A 16285-nucleotide genomic window follows, 5' to 3' on the forward strand; every position below is an offset into this window, starting at 1 on the left:
CAGAGACAAATCATTACACATTGCACCGAATCTCATGCTCTAAAGCTATTTCTGCTTGAATTATTGTTTCACTACGCACAAGCTTATTTACATCTTATAATGCTCCATTTTGTATCTAGTGGCCATTTTGAGACAGATTCTTCCATATTATGAGCCTGTACTTTCTCAATCCTCCCTAGAAACTGTCTCAAAATAAACGATACTTTATAACTTCTACAGGGCGGGGTAAGGTTTGCTTTCCCTATCTCTAGCTTATGATCTATGCCCTACCTATCATTGTTGGTCAGCTGTCCAAGGGCTAATCCCTTCCCCGACAACTAATCCTAACTAACTAAACGCGAAGACCTAATAGACACAGAAGGGATCTACAACACACATGCTACTCTATTCTAATGGCTGGGAGACTAGAGTGGTCACCCCTGTTTCTGTTGAGACAGATCCATAAGGGGACAAATCGCTCTATTGTATCATAGGCATATAGCCATTGCCTGGGGTCTCTACATCTACATATACGGGGGCGACAGGTACCATCTGATCTGTAAGCTTAGCACAGGAGCGCTTTATGCAGGGCACAATACAGACAGAAAGTAGCAGGAGTATGATAAGAGTAACCAGAATCCCTATTCCTATCTGCATCAAGAATTGTTTCCATTGTCCGGTCCATGCAACTTCTGACAATGTGGCCAATTTCTTTATTGCGATAGTCACTTTACCTGTGGGGCCTGTATTATCTGGAATATACGTACAGCAAGTTTCACCAATCATTTTACAAACACCACCTTTCTCGGCTAGTATCATATCCAGAGCCATTCGGTTCTGGAAAGTCATGGTGGCTGTGGGGCCTAATTGATCAGCAAGCCCTTGAAGTGCATCTCTCGTATAGTTCACGAACCTTTGTTGGTTGTAATATATATCAACATTCTTATTGATGGTTACTATTCCAAACAGGGACTCAAATCCGGCCTTAGCTTGATCCCTGGCTTTAAACTCATCTGGCACCCCCCTTGGCACTCCTATTGCATCTATATATATACATGTGGATCAAACCTGCCACCTGGATTGTCAATTTCTCTCTTAGCACGATGCGGTGTTGGATTTTCACCCTCAGTGTAGTCTTATTGATTGTATTAATTTGTTCTGATCCCTGAAACAGGGGGCTAGTGTACAGTAGTTAAAGGTGTGTGTGGCTACTTGTGTGTGTTAGAGGAATTGTACCACAATGTCACTGTGACAGCCACTTCCGCCCAGGTCCCCAACCCTGCCCATAGCCTGTAAAGGATATGCAGGATCATGAGTTCTGTGTTCCGGGACCCAGGGCCTTTTTGCAGTGCGAGGTGTGGATCCAAGTGGACATTCTTTCGAGCTTGACTGCAGTTGGGGTGGTGAACAACACTTGGCAGGGACCTTCAAACCAGGCTTTTCTCTCAAACTTTTTCACATAGAACCTGTCACCTGGTTTCAGATTGTAACGCTCATCTGTAGGACCTGAGAGAGAAGCAGAGACTACAGAATGCGTTATTGACAATTCCTTGGAGAGACCTATGACAAAATTAACAAGACAATCATTTCCCACTGTGGCATGTATCCTCCGGAGAAAAAGAAAAACTAATGGAAGGCACTCAATTCAAAATTTGCCTGTTTCCTCCATTGCCTTTTGGATCTACTTTCCCACTACTCTATGGATGGTAAAGTGTGTGAAAGGCCTTGGATATACCCGAAGCAGACATGATGTATTGTATTATTTCACCTGTGAAGTGTGTACCTTTGTTGACTCAATCACTTCCGGTACCCCGTATCTGCAGATTACCTCATTCATGAGCTTCTGTGCGGTTACCTGCTTATTTACTTTGGTAACAGAGTAGGTCTCTCCAACCTGAAAAGAAATCAACAACAAGCACATATTCATACTTCCCAACAAGTGGGAGCTGAGTGTAGCCAATTTGCAATCCCTGAAATGGGTAGAGTGGTCTAGGCAAGTGTTATGTGGCAAATTTACTTCTGCCCTGTTGCTTAAGGCAAAGATCATGCAAAATTGGACAAATGATGCAGCAGCTACAGAAAACCCAGGAGCCACCCGTCCTTGTTCAAGCGTCGACATCATTGCTACTTTGAGAGGTGCATCTTTCTGGGCATCAGCTGGGCCATCATGGGGCACAGGGACCGTGGTAGGCAAGTTCTGTTGACTGTTCGCCATACACCGTCCTGTTTCTGCTGCTCCCATATTAAGTCCATTTGTCTTTTCCTTCCTTGCTGGCTTGTAACTGTAAAGTCTTTAGCATATCAAAGTCCAAAGTTTTTATCAATGTCCAAAGTTTAGTCAATGTCCAAAGTTCAGTCAATGTCCAAGATTTTTGTCAAATTCTTCTTTTCTTCTTCTTTTCTTCCACGGCTTGAGGGCCGCTGCCTTTGCTGTGTGGTCTGTGATGACGTTGCCTCTTGCTTCTCTGATGTAGGAATTGGTGTGAGCTCTCCACTTTGTCAGGTAGAAGTAGGGCTTCCAGGAGACTCTGCACCGCTGCACCATTCTTAATTGGCTATCCTGCTGAGGTAAAAAACTGTCTGGCCTTCCACGTTGGGCCGTAATCATGAGCTATGCCAAATGCATACCGGGAATCAGTGTAAATGGTTGCCATCTTACCTTCTTCCACTCTACACGCCTCAGTGAGGGCCTTCAGTTCCGCTTCTTGTACTGAGACAGGCGGAAGCAGAGCTTCTGCTTTTAGGACATCTTCTTGTGTGACCACTGCATATCCAGTGTGGAGTTGTCCATCCTCACCCTGGGACCATCTATAAAAAGCAACTGCCCTGAAATCCAGCGGGCATTCCCTCCATTATGGGCCTAGCCATGTGTCCTGTAAGTAGATTAGGGCCACAATGGGTATGTTTCTGAACTCGGGACAAACGGGGGTACCCATTTTGGGGTGAACGTCTTCATTCCTATGTACACTGTAAAAAAAACCCTGTTTTTAAATTGACAAAATTGCCAAACAAATGAAAAGCGTAATTTTTTCCTTTTGCTTTGCTTAGATTCATTCAAATACTTTGGGGTCAAAATATGCAGTACACCCCTAGATGAATTTGTTAAGGGGTCTAGTTTTTAAAATGGGGTCATTTGTGGGGGTTCTCTATTGTTTTGGACGCTCAAGAGCTCTACAAGTGGGCAATGGGGACTGAATTTATTCCGTTGTACCCTGAAATCCAACAGGTGCTCCTTCCATTATAGGCCTAGCTATGTTTCCTTTAAGTGGATTAGGGCCACAATGGGTATGTTTCTGAACACGGGACAAACGGGGGTATCCATTTTTGGGTAAACGTCTTCATTCCTGTGTATACTTTCCAAAAAAAAACAGTTTTTAAATTGACACAATTGCCAAAAAAATGAAAATCATAATTTTTTCCTTCGGCTTGGCTTAGATTCATTCAAAAACTGTGAAGTCAAAAAAGTCATCATACCCCTAGATAAATTCGTTAGGGGTCTACTTTTCAAAATAGGGTCACTTGTGGGGGTTCTCCATCGTTTTGGTCACTCAATGGCTCTACAAATGGGCAATGGGGCCTAAATCTCCTTCAAGCAAAATTTCTGTTCCGAAAGCCACCGATTGCTCCTTTCATTTTGGGCCCCATTGTGCATCCAAACGTAAGATTAGGGCCACAATGGGTATGTTTCTGAGCACGGGACAAACAGGGGTATCCATTCTGGGGTGCAAATCCTAATTTTCATGTGTACTATAGAAAAAAGTCCTTTAAAATGACATATTTGCAAAAATATGAAATTTTTGTTTTTCTCTTCTAAATTGCATTGACTCCTGAAAAACAACTGTGGGGTTAAAATTCTCATGACACCCCTCAGTGAATACGTTAAAGGGTGTAGTTTTTAAAATGGGGTCACTTGTGGGGGTATCTATCATTTTGACTCCTATGAGCCTTTCCAATCTTGGATTGGTGTAGGAAAACAAAGTGTTCCTCAAAATGCTGAAAAGTAATGTTACATTTGTACGTCTCCTAAATGGTTAAAAAAAAAAACGAAAGTTTTTCCAATGTGCGCCCAAAATAAAGTAAACGGATGGAAATATAAATCTTAGCAAAAATTTCTATATTATGTTTGCACATATTTGAGATATTGCAGTTGGAAATGTGAAAAAATGACGATTTTTTCAAACTTTTCCCAATTTTGGCGCTTTTAATAAATAAACACAAATTCTATTGGTCTTTTTTTTCCACCTAAATGAAGTACAACATGTGGCGAAAAAACAATGTCAGAATCGCTTGGATTTGTAAAGCCTTTCAGGTCTTTTTCCATGCTAAAGAGACACGTGTCAGATTTGCAAAATTTGGCCTGGTCATTAAGGCGCAAGCAGGCTTGGTTACTAAGGGGTTAAATTAGATTTCAGACAATTTAGTCTAGCTTTATTCCTATATTGGGGCATTTATAATACATAGAAGATTTGTTCCCCTTACTGAGGTGGCGTTGGCGCAATTATACTTTTGAAGTATTATGATCTGTGGGGCGCTCCGTAGGGATAACGCTCTAATAATATGATAAGGTCTAGGCATGCGCTACACGCTATACAAGCTAATTAGGACAAGGGCATTAAGCTGACTGATTGTCTACCGGGGCGTCTGCTCCTTTTTGATAATGAACGCTATGATGTATGTTCCTTGAGACGTCCCATAGCGATGATACCCGCACAGTGTGATGTAATGACGCATGCGCATTGGTACTGATAAGGCCATTTTGGGTAAGGGCAGAATGGTGAGTGGTTATTCAGTGGCGCATGTGCCGTGGCAGGTAGCGGACGCTACAGACATGAGGTGTATCGGTGAGTAAGTTGCACTATTTGCATTAACTTATACTATAGTTACATGACATCAGCTGTATTGTATGGATCTGGACCAATCATTGTCTGCACTGAAGAGATGTCTGTTCGCATATTGATGTGGGTGTGGGTATTTGTAGTAAGAGAAATCGAGGCATAATGTCTTTGTGCTGCATGCTTGAAGAAGACTTTGTGGAGGGCGAAACGTCGCAGCTTTATCATGTTTTTCTGCTGAAAAACAAAGACATTGGACTAAACAAGTTAACAACTAAACAACTAAACCACACAACACACACAGCTCTACTCCATCCATCCTGACCCCCACACATCACACACACACAGCTCTACTCCATCCATCCTGACCCCCACACATCACACACAGCTCTACTCCATCCATCCTGACCCCACACATTACACACACAGCTCTACTCCATCCATCCTGACCCCCACACATCACACACACACAGCTCTACTCCATCCATCCTGACCCCCACACATCACACACAGCTCTACTACATCTATCCTGACCCCCACACATCACAAACACAGCTCTACTCCATCCATCCTGACCCCCACACATCACACACACAGCTCTACTCCATCCATCCTGATCCCCACACATCACACACACAGCTCTACTACATCCATCCTGACCCCCACACATCACACACACAGCTCTGCTCCATCCATCCTGACCCCCACACATCACACACACAGCTCTACTCCATCCATCCTGACCCCCACACATCACACACACAGCTCTACTCCATCCATCCTGACCCCCACACATCACACACACAGCTCTACTCCATCCATCCTGACCCCCACACATCACACACAGCTCTACTCCATCCATCCTGACCCCCACACATCACACACACAGCTCTACTCCATCCATCCTCCCCCCCACACATCACACACACAGCTCTACTCCATCCATCCTGACCCCACACATCACACACACAGCTCTACTCCATCCATCCTGACCCCCACACATCACACACACAGCTCTACTCCATCCATCCTGACCCCCACACATCACACATACAGCTCTACTACATCCATCCTGACCCCACACATCACACACACAGCTCTACTCCATCCATCCTGACCACCCACACATCACACGCACAGCTCTACTCCATCCATCCTGACCCCCACACATCACACACAGCTCTACTCCATCCATCCTGACCCCCACACATCACACACACAGCTCTACTCCATCCATCCTGACCCCCACACATCACACACACACAGCTCTACTCCATCCATCCTGGCCCCCACACATCACACACACAGCTCTGCTCCATCCATCCATCCTGACCCCCACACATCACACACACAGCTGTACTCCATCCATCCTGACCCACACATCACACACACAGCTCTACTCCATCTATCCTGAACCCCACACATCACGCAGAGCTCTACTCCATCCATCCTGACCACCCCACACATCACACACACAGCTCTACTCCATCCAGCCTGACCCACACACATCACACACACAGCTCTACTCCATCCATCCTGACCCCCACACATCACACACACAGCTCTACTCCATCCATCCTGACCCCCACACATCACACACACAGCTCTACTCCATCCATCCTGACCCCCACACATCACACACACAGCTCTACTCCATCCATCCTGACCCCCACACATCACACACAGCTCTACTCCATCCATCCTGACCCCCACACATCACACACAGCTCTACTCCATCCATCCTGACCCCCACACATCACACACACAGCTCTACTCCTTCCATCCTGACCCCCACACATCACACACACAGCTCTACTCCTTCCATCCTGACCCCCACACATCACACACACAGCTCTACTCCATCCATCCTGACCCCACACATCACACACACAGCTCTACTCCATCCATCCTGACCCCCACACATAACACACACAGCTCTACTCCATCCATCCTGACCCCCACACATCACACACACAGCTCTACTCCATCCATCCTGACCCCCACACATCACACACACAGCTCTACTCCATCCATCTTGACCCCCCACACATCACACACAGCTCTACTCCATCCATCCTGACCCCCACACATCACACACACAGCTCTACTCCATCCATCCTGACCCCACACATCACACACAGCTCTATTCCATCCATCCTGACCCCCACACATCACACACAGCTCTACTCCATCCATCCTGACCCCCACACATCACACACACAGCTCTACTCCATCCATCCTGACCCCCACACATCACACACACAGCTCTACTCCTTCCATCCTGACCCCCACACATCACACACAGCTCTACTCCATCCATCCTGACCCCCCACACATCACACACAGCTCTACTTCATCCATCCTGACCCCCACACATCACACACAGCTCTACTCCATCCATCCTGACCCCCACACATCACACACACAGCTCTACTCCTTCCATCCTGACCCCCACACATCACACACACAGCTCTACTCCATCCATCCTGACCCCCACACATCACACACACAGCTCTACTCCATCCATCTTGACCCCCCCACACATCACACACAGCTCTACTCCATCCATCCTGACCCTCACACATCACACACACAGCTCTACTCCATCCATCCTGACCCCCACACATAGCTCTACTCCATCCATCCTGACCCCCACACATCACACACACAGCTCTACTCCATCCATCCTGACCCCCACACATCACACACACAGCTCTACTCCATCCATCCTGACCCCCAACACATCACACACACAGCTGTACTCCATCCATCCTGACCCCCACACATCACACACACAGCTCTACTCCATCCATCCTGACCCCCACACATCACACACAGCTCTACTCCATCCATCCTGACCCCACACATCACACACAGCTCTACTCCATCCATCCTGACCCCCACACATCACACACACACACAGCTCTACTCCATCCATCCTGACCCCCACACATCACACACACAGCTCTACTCCATCCATCCTGACCCCCACACATCACACACAGCTCTACTCCATCCATCCTGATCCCCACACATCACACACACAGCTCTACTCCATCCATCTTGACCCCCACACATCACACATACAGATCTGCTACATTCTGCTCTCTTCAGCTCATCTAACAGGAATCACAACCATCACAGTACAGTTCTGCATTCACTAATCTTCTCTGGTCATGTGATACCTGGCTCCTCCCACACAGTGACATCATCACAGGTCCTGGAAGCACACGGCTGCCGTCTGGCTCTGCAGGTCTGTCTGTCCTCTCCTTTCTGAATCACTGGGCAGGAGTGTTTGATGAGAGGAGGATAATCCCCATCAGGACTGCAGGGAGGTGAGTACTAGAATAATGTATTAATAAGCACACTCTATAAGTAATCCTCTGTGGATGTCCCCTGTGACCTTATGACGCCATTCAGGCTCTGAGGGTCGGTGACACATCCTCAGTTGGAGATCTTGGCCCACTCTTCTTTGTGAGAGCATCTGGGGTGTAGCGCCCTCTTCAGGTCATCCACAAATCTGCTGTGGGGTTCAGGTCTGGGCTCTGGTGTGTAGCGCCCTCTTCAGGTCCCCATAGATCTGCTATGGGTTCAGGTCCGGGCTCTGGTGTGTAGCGCCCTCTTCAGGTCCCCCGCAGATCTGCTATGGGGTTCAGGTCCGGGCTCTGGTGTGTAGCGCCCTCTTCAGGTCCCCATAGATCTGCTATGGGTTCAGGTCCGGGCTCTGGTGTGTAGCGCCCTCTTCAGGTCCCCCGCAGATCTGCTATGGGGTTCAGGTCCGGGCTCTGGTGTGTAGCCCCCTCTTCAGGTCCCCCGCAGATCTGCTATGGGGTTCAGGTCTTGGCTCTGGTGTAGCGCCCTCTTCAGGTCCCCCGTAGATCTGCTATGGGGTTCAGGTCTGGGCTCTGGTGTGTAGCGCCCTCTTGAGGTCTCCCATAGATCTGCTATGGGGTTCAGGTCTGGGCTCTGGTGTGTAGCACCCTCTTCAGGTCCCCATAGATCTGCTATGGGGTTCAGGTCCGGGCTCTGGTGTGTAGCGCCCTCTTCAGGTCCCCCACAGATCTGTTATGGGGTTCAGGTCTGAGCTCTGGTGTGTAGCCCCCTTTTCAGGTCCCCTGTAGCTCTGCCAAGGGGTTTAAGTCCGGGCTCCAGTGTGTAGCGCCCTCTTCAGGTTACCAATAGCTCTACTATCGTGTTCAGGTTTGGGCTCTGGTGTGTAGCGCCCTCTTCAGGTCCCCTGTAGCTCTGCTATGGGGTTTAGGTCCGGGCTCCAGTGTGTAGCGCCCTCTTCAGGTTCCATACAGATCTGCTATGGGGTTCAGGTTTGGTCTCTGGTGTGTAGCGCCCTCTTCAGGTCCCCCGTAGATCTGTTGGAGGGGGTTCAGGTTTGGTCTCTGGTGTGTAGCGCCCTCTTCAGGTCCCCCGTAGATCTGTTGGAGGGGGTTCAGGTATGGGCTCTGGTGTGTAGCGCCCTTTTCTGGTCCCCCGTAGATCTGTTGGGGGGGTTCAGGTCCGGGCTCTGGTGTGTAGCGCCCTCTTCAGGTCCCCCACAGATTTGCTATGCGGTTCAGGTCTTGGCTCTAGTGTGTAGCGCCCTCTTCAGGTCATCTACAGATCTGCTATGGGGTTCAGGTCTGGGTTCTGGTGTGTAGCCCCCTCTTCAGGTCCCTCATAGATCTGTTATGGGGTTCAGGTCCAGGCTCTGGTGTGTAGCGCCCTCTTCAGGTCCCCCACAGATCTGCTATGGGGTTCAGGTCTGGGCTCTGGTGTGTAGCCCCCTTTTTAGGTCCCCCACAGATCTGCTATGGGGTTCAGGTTTGGTCTCTGGTGTGTAGCGCCCTCTTCAGGTCCCCCGTAGATCTGTTGGAGGGGGTTCAGGTTTGGTCTCTGGTGTGTAGCGCCCTCTTCAGGTCCCCCGTAGATCTGTTGGAGGGGGTTCAGGTATGGGCTCTGGTGTGTAGCGCCCTCTTCTGGTCCCTCGTAGATCTGTTGGGGGGGTTCAGGTCCGGGCTCTGGTGTGTAGCGCCCTCTTCAGGTCCCCCACAGATTTGCTATGCGGTTCAGGTCTTGGCTCTAGTGTGTAGCGCCCTCTTCAGGTCATCTACAGATCTGCTATGGGGTTCAGGTCTGGGTTCTGGTGTGTAGCCCCCTCTTCAGGTCCCTCATAGATCTGTTATGGGGTTCAGGTCCAGGCTCTGGTGTGTAGCGCCCTCTTCAGGTCCCCCACAGATCTACTATGGGGTTCAGGTCTGGGCTCTGGTGTGTAGCCCCCTTTTTAGGTCCCCCACAGATCTGCTATGGGGTTCAGGTCTGCCCTCTGGTGTGTAGTCCGCTTTTTAGGTCCCCTGTAGCTCTGCTATGGGGTTTAGGTCAGGGCTCTGGTGTGTAGCGCCCTCTTCAGGTCCCCCTGCAGATCTGCTATGGGGTTCAGCTCTGGGCTCTGGTGTGTAGCGCCTTCTTCCGGTCTCCCACAGATCTGCTATGGGGTTGAGGTCCGGGCTCTGGTGTGTAGCACCCTTTTCAGGTCCCTCACAGATCTGCTATGGGACGCAGGTCTGGGCTCTGGTGTGTAGCGCCCTCTTCAGGTCCCTCATAGACCTGCTATGGGGCTCAGGTCCGGGCTCTGGTGTGTAGCACCCTCTTCAGATCCCCCCGTAGATCTGCTATGGGGTTCTGGTCTTGGCTCTGGTGTGTAGCACCCTCTTCAGGTGCCCCATCGATCTGTTATGGGGTTCAGGTCTGGGTTCTGGTGTGTAGCGCCCTCTTCAGGTTCCCCATAGATGTGTTATGGGGTTCAGGTCCGACCTCTGGTGTGTAGCGCCCACTGCAGCTCATCAACAGATCTACTATCGGGTTCAGGTCCGGGCTCTGGTGTGTAGCGCCCTCTTCAGGTCCCCTGTAGATCTGTTATGGGGTTCAGGTCTGGGATCTAGTGTGTAACGCCCTCTTCAGGTCCCCCGTAGATCTGCTATGGGGGTCAGGTCTTGGCTCTGGTGTAGCGCCGTCTTCAGGTCATCCACAGATCTGCTATGGGGTTCAGGTCCGGGCTCTGGTGTGTAGCACCCTCTTCTGGTCCCCCATAGATCTGTTATGGGGTTCAAGTCCTGGCTCTGGTGTGTAGCGCCCTCTTCAGGTCATCCACAGATCTGCTATGGGGTTCAGGTGTGAGCTCTGGTGTGTAGCACCCTCTTCAGGTCCCCCATAGATCTGTTATGGGGTTCAGGTCCAGCCTCTGGTGTGTAGCACCTTCTTCAGGTCCCCAATAGATCTGTTATGGGGTTCAGGTCCGGCCTCTGGTGTGTAGCACCCTCTTCAGGTCCCCCAGAGATCTGTTATGGGGTTCAGGTCCGAGCTTTGGTGTGTAGCCCCCTTTTCAGGTCCCCTGTAGCTCTGCTATGGGGTTCAGGTCCGTGCTCCAGTGTGTAGAGCCCTCTTCAGGTTACCAATGGCTCTACTATCGTGTTCAGGTTCGGGCTCTGGTGTGTAGCGCCCTCTTCAGGTCACCTGTAGTTCAGCTATGAGGTTCAGGTCTGGGCCCTAGTGTGTAGCGCCCTCTTCAGGTCCCCTGTAGATCTGTTATGGGGTTCAGGTCTGGGATCTGGTGTGTAGCGCCCTCTTCAGGTCCTCCGTAGATCTGCTATGGGGTTCAGGTCTTGGCTCTGGTGTAGCGCCCTCTTCAAGTCATCCAGAGATATGCTATGGGGTTCAGGTCCGGACTCTGGTGGGTAGCACCCTCTTCAGGTCCCCCATAGATCTGTTATGGGATTCAGGTCCGGCCTCTGGTGTGTAGCGCCCTCTTCAGGTCACCCACAGACCTGCTATGGGGTTCAGGTCCGGCCTCTGGTGTGTAGCACCCTCTTCAGGAACTCCATAGATCTGTTATGGGGTTCAGGTCCGAGCTCTGGTGTGTAGCCCCCTTTTCAGGTCCCCTGTAGCTCTGCTATGGGGTTTAGGTCCGGGCTCCAGTGTGTAGTGCCATTTTAGGTTACCAATGGCTCTACTATCGTGTTCAGGTTTGGACTCTGGTGTGTAGCGCCCTCTTCAGGTCACCTGTAGTTCAGCTATGAGGTTCAGGTCTGGGCCCTAGTATGTAGCGCCCTCTTCAGGTCACCTGCAGATTTGCTATGGGGTTCAGGTTTGTGCTCTGGTGTGTAGCGCCCTATTCAGTCCACCCGTTCTGTTATGAGGTACAGGTCTGGGCTCTGGTGGGACGTTCTCTTGTTGCTTCGGGTCGTTGTGCTGAAAGGTGAATTTCCTCCAGCTTTCCAGCAGAGAACTGAAGTTTTTGGGCCAGAATGGATGGATATTTAGGACTGTTAATAATTTCCTCCCCGTGTCTAATGCCCCAGTTCCAGATAAAAAGCCCCCCATAATGTTGCCCCCACCATCTTCACTGCAGCCCCGACATATGAAGAAAATGGGACATGGTTGTGACTCACCAGAAACTCCGGCAGCTCCTCTAATGTTGCTGTTGGCCTCTTGGCCTCCCGGATCAATTCCCCTATGGACTTTTCACCAGTTTCTTAGGGACGTCCGGTTCTTCGTGAGGTCACTGTTAGGTTCTTGCTGACGGTCTCCCCTGTGCTCCATATTACATGTAATGTTTCAGAGATGTTTTGGCCCCTCCTCCTGATGACTCCTTCCAACAAGCAGACCCCTTTGATCTTCTGTAAGATCTTTACTATCAACTAAGAAAATGTCAGGAAAATCCTCCTAGAAGAGTCGAACTTTATATGGGGGAACCCAGAATCACTATAAATAATGGCAGCGGAGTGCTGACTGCTATTTTAACGCGAGCTTAAATGTGATTGGCTAATTCTGAACACAACCATAAATATAAGAGGGTGTGAACACTTGTGCAAACACATTATTTTAGTTTTGTCAGTTTTATTTTCCACCCAGGGCCGCAGTCAGACGAGCGTGTGTGAGGTGCCTGGCAAATCAACACTTCTAAAAGTACCAATGGGTACGTTCATATGTGAGAAATTTGCAGTGCAAAACAGCGCCCACCTAAACTACCTGAGATGTGCCGGCAGGAGTTTCCAATGACTCCTATGGGAGCAGAAGTTAATGGAAACTCCTGTGCTGGGAATAGATTCCTCGCTGATTATAGAAGGGCATTTAAAAAGTACTTCTGGCAAGAAGAACCTTTCAAATGTCCCGCTGTTAACTCCTGTCAGTCCTGCAGGGATGAAGGGACTACTAGGCAATTCCCCAGTATCGGAGGCAGTAGGGGACTCCCCTCACCTCTCTCCTCAAGGTAATTCTCTATAGCAGGGAGAGAGAGGGGGTTGGGTTACAGGGATTCCCCAGAGCGTGGGAGGAGGTAGCGGGGCTAACAGGGCGTGCCCCCTTAGCCCCACCCCTAGCCATGCTCCCCATGATTTGCTATAGGAATTTTTTGTGAGAATCCCCATAGCAAACTATGGAGGGGTATGGCTAGGGAAGGGACTAGGGGGGTCAGGTACTGCTAGCCCCAGCCCTTTTTCTGCGCTGTGGGGAAATCCCAAGGGATTTCCCCATAGAAGAGAGATTCAGCGCTGCTATGGGGGATTTTCCCAGAGCAGGGACAGTGAGCGGAGCTATAGGGGGTTTCCCCATAGCTCCACTCCATCTCTTCCTGCTCTGGCGAAATACCAAAGCCCTGCGGGGCTTCTTCTCTCTCATGTGCTGCGCATGTGAAGCTTTGCCCGACCATGCATTTCCTTCAGCGTGTTTTTTGTGCGCGTATAGGCTCATCTGACTGCGCCCTAAAAGATTTCTGTTTGTTCTCCCAGTGGGATTGTACAGCTAATGGGTCACATGGAAGGGGAATGACAAAAACCGGGCATTGTAACAGGGGGGTGTAAACTTATCCACTATATGTTTATAACATCAACAGAATGCAAAAGGCCGAACATTTGGTTTTTGGTTGTAAATTTTAAAAAGTTAACGTTCAGTAAATTATAGGAGTTACAGACCTTGAATAGTAGGTGCGCCTAGAGGCGTCTTGGAAGCAGGCAGCATACTGATTGACGTTGCCTTGACCGCCTGTGACCGCTGTGTCCACCTTCATGTAACTTTGTATTAAACAGATATTAATTTCTTGTAGATTTTCTAAAATAAATAAAATTGCAGAGTGTCATTCCGGAGGACAAAATGGCGGATAAGATAGCTAACCTGGCAGAGAAGCGTCTCCTGGATGTAAAGCTCGGGCAGCTGCCTAACTGGCTCTCCACGTGCAACTTCACTCCGAATGGGATCGCCGCCGCTGTCCACAGAGGTTATGGGCGCTATTATAACAAGTATATCAATGTGAAGAAGGGAGGCATCGGAGGCATCGCCATGGTGCTGGTGGGATATGTAGTTTTGAGCTACATCTGGGAGTACGATCACATCAAGCACGACCGCCGGAGAAAATACCACTGACCACAAGAGTCCTCCCAAAGTGTGTGAGACGCTTCTGTCCATATCCTGTAATAAATCTGTCTATTAAACCAATAAATAAATAAATAAAATTGCATGTAGAAGTGGCATGCCGGCGGCGGTCACACACATGTACCGTGTAACAATAATAGATCCCGGTGTAGACATGTTGAAGTGGCATGCGGTGGTCACACACATGTACCGTGTAACAATAATAGATCCCGGTGTAGACATGTCGGAGTGCGGCCCCCAGCGTGATGTGAGACACCAGGAGAGCTCCCACCTGCTGTGCTGGCTTGGGTTTCTCCTGGCCGGTGTTTGTGACTCAGCTGTGCTGGCTCCTTGCTGTTCCTGGGACTTTGGTTGTGCTGCACATCAGTTCCTGTTGTGGTGGGGGAGTCAGACGGGAGAAGCGGAGGACAGTGATAGCGGAGGCTAGTTTGTTGTCAGTCTGGTCTATCATTTAACTGAGTTGTGATGACGAGGAGATGAGAAGCTGGTGGTGCATGTGCACTTAATGATGGCACGCGGGTATCTGTGAACACTTTGCACCTTGTAGCTGCAATGTGCAACAAGCAGGAAGAAGCCAGCACTCTCTTAGTGGTTGCTGAGATGTGGCTAAGGAGCCGTGTCATGGTGAAGATGAGTGCAACACGTTCTTTGTAATCTTGCAAATTCTGTTGAAGGTATACAACAGGATTTGGATGACTAATGGAAATGGGTGCCTCAATAAAAAATGCTTGCTACCAAAATAAGACTAACACATACAGGCGCACCATTTACTTTCAGGCACGTGGCTGTTTGCATTAATATTAAGCACCAGAATTGCATATGCAACTTGCGTATAAACAGTTTAACACTTTATGCACAGATAAGCAAACTTTGAGGAGGCACATGAGATAAGGGAAGACTAGCTAGAGAGACTGAATCTGACTATGACTGACAAACCCAATCATCCAACTAACTGTAATTTGCCAACCTGACATGACCTAATAATCTCTAGTACTCACAAAATAGGACCCTCTGGGAAATCTGTGAGCTTTGCAGCTTGACAATGCTGTGGCTGCTTTATTCAAGCGGAGCTGGAAGGCTGGTTTGAACATCAGGTTTGCAGACAGGAGCTGAGTGTCATTAACTGTATACAGGGTTTCTTGAAAGTTTACATAACACGTCTCCATTCACAAGAGGACAGAGGAGAAGGAAGCCTAGCTGGGGCCATTCCTCCCCCTGCTTCCTGCTCACTCTCTCCACTCCATATTGCTCAGAGCCTCCCTCTGAACTCCTCCTTGACTTCTGTCTTCTAACACTGTTATATTTTTCTAACTGCAACATTGAAATGAGCCAGAAACCCCCTCCTTTTCTTCCTCACTCAGCAGCTACGTGAATTTACGACCGTGAAATGCCTAATTCCCATGAACTATTTAATTCCCTGTCTTGACTCTCCCTTCTTATTAAATGAAGTCCAGCATAACTACCTTTTGGTAAATGCACTGGTAGTTAGAACAGTTGCTCTTAACTTGCAGGTAAAGTACTTTTATTCTGTAGCGCCAGTCCAGCTCACTACACTGCTTCATATGCAACATTGGAGGCAATAGCGAATATTGGGTGAGGTGATTGCGTGGAATGCACAAAACACTTAGACCATTTTGATTGCTTTACTGAGAAATGGCACGATCCGGCAATCAGATTAGTGGAATTTGCTCGTTCAAATCCTGCAACCTTGGTAAGAAATACTCAGAAAACATCTACAGTTGTGTTAGTGCAAACAAAACTATTTGCTATACGATATGCTGCTGGGGTCCAAATTTTTAGTTAGAAGATAAACGAAGCTCAGGAAATAACTTGTCAGAGCACACCACAACTTGGTGTGATATCTGTTTATTGATTGACATGTAGCAGTTTTTATAGAGGCACATGCTTCAATTACATAAATTCAAATTTATTATAACTTAATTTATTACCATTGGTCGATAAAACATAAACACAATATAAATATGCAAGAAAAGGAATTTAAATTCCAGACAAACACACACAAGGACAGAAGACTCACACATGATTAGCTTCTCAGA

The 16285-nt window shown here is 48.8% G+C and overlaps 1 protein-coding gene and 1 pseudogene across 1 annotated transcript in view; both read left to right on the plus strand.

Moving 5' to 3' along the window:
- Positions 1-16285, plus strand: part of LOC136629070 (zinc finger protein 665-like) — a 59218-nt gene that overhangs the window by 31787 nt on the left and 11146 nt on the right. The gene's annotated exons all lie outside the window — the stretch shown is intronic.
- On the plus strand, positions 8024-14365 carry LOC136629062 (ATP synthase subunit f, mitochondrial pseudogene; annotated as a pseudogene).

The sequence above is a fragment of the Eleutherodactylus coqui genome, chromosome 5 (assembly GCF_035609145.1).
Source record: "Eleutherodactylus coqui strain aEleCoq1 chromosome 5, aEleCoq1.hap1, whole genome shotgun sequence".
In the NCBI taxonomy this organism is placed as follows: Eukaryota; Metazoa; Chordata; class Amphibia; order Anura; family Eleutherodactylidae; genus Eleutherodactylus; species Eleutherodactylus coqui.